The sequence below is a fragment of the Aulostomus chinensis genome, chromosome 1, assembly GCF_037954235.1.
Source record: "Aulostomus chinensis isolate RoL2024-O1b breed Wild chromosome 1, RoL_Achi_v1.0, whole genome shotgun sequence".
Classification (NCBI taxonomy): Eukaryota; Metazoa; Chordata; class Actinopteri; order Syngnathiformes; family Aulostomidae; genus Aulostomus; species Aulostomus chinensis.
The window spans coordinates 50,405,158-50,406,196 of record NC_141320.1 but is presented as its reverse complement, the minus strand read 5'-3'; positions in this window follow the sequence as shown (position 1 = coordinate 50,406,196).

Sequence of the window (1,039 nt, the reverse complement as noted above, 5' to 3'; positions counted from 1 at the left end):
GTAGTTGAATGTACAGCGGAATGTGAGGTGAACTTTACTCAATTTATTTTAGTATGTCATAGCTTTTTATTTGAGGTACTTTATACCTAAAATATGTCATTAAATCTACCTAAATAAAGAGTGCAATTGTACCTCAGATTTATTGGGTAAATACTATAGGTGGTTTTTTACAGTGTACATATGTTCATGTCTGTGTAGGTCCATGTGTGTATCGTTCAGCATGAGTGTCTATAAACTGATCTTTTGATTGAAAGGAAGGGTGATTTTGTTGAGAATGTGATCATTCAAAGTACACAGTGAAATGCTTTAATATATAAGAGCAGCAAATAAAATGGATTTTAAAAAATTAAAAATCTCTCTCTCTCTCACACCATTGGTCAAGGCAGACACAAAGATCACGAGAATCTGGATCTTGTGTTTGGCTTCAGTGAAACCAAACCAGATGAACCAACAAGTGTTCATTCTGGTGGTTTTTCAAACTTTCCAAAGCTGCTTTTATTTTGGCTGTTGAAACTTAGGAACGGTGAGTTCTCTCTTCTTCTTATCTTTAGTTCTGAAACCGTCTGTTGTCACGGTCCAGCAGCGATGCCTCTCGGTTGCTATGGTTACTGAGCTCAGAGAGAAATGAGAGACCGAAGACAAGTTTCCTCCAAGTCTCCTCAGCAGAGTCGTGTGAGGACAAGCAGCAGAAGTCTCAGCCTCCTGTCCCTTTTAGAGCTGATCAGTCTCTCTCTGCAGGGTCCAGTCGTCCCTCCCTGCTGCTGCTGCTGGTTTTTCTTGAAGTTCATTGAAAATCCAAGCAGAAGCACAGTTGATGTGAGTGACATCATCAGAGAGAAGCTGCTAATCTGATGAAGGACCACAATCAGGATGAAGAATTGGTGATGAAGATCACAACGTCATCAGCAGAAAATCTGAATCCTAGTTCTTCTAGTTCTAGTTCTTCTCATCAAGCCTGTGTGCGTGTGTGTGTGTGAGTGTGTGTGTGTGTGTGTGTGTGTGTGTGTGTGTGTGTGTGTGTGTGTGTCAGCAGCTCCCA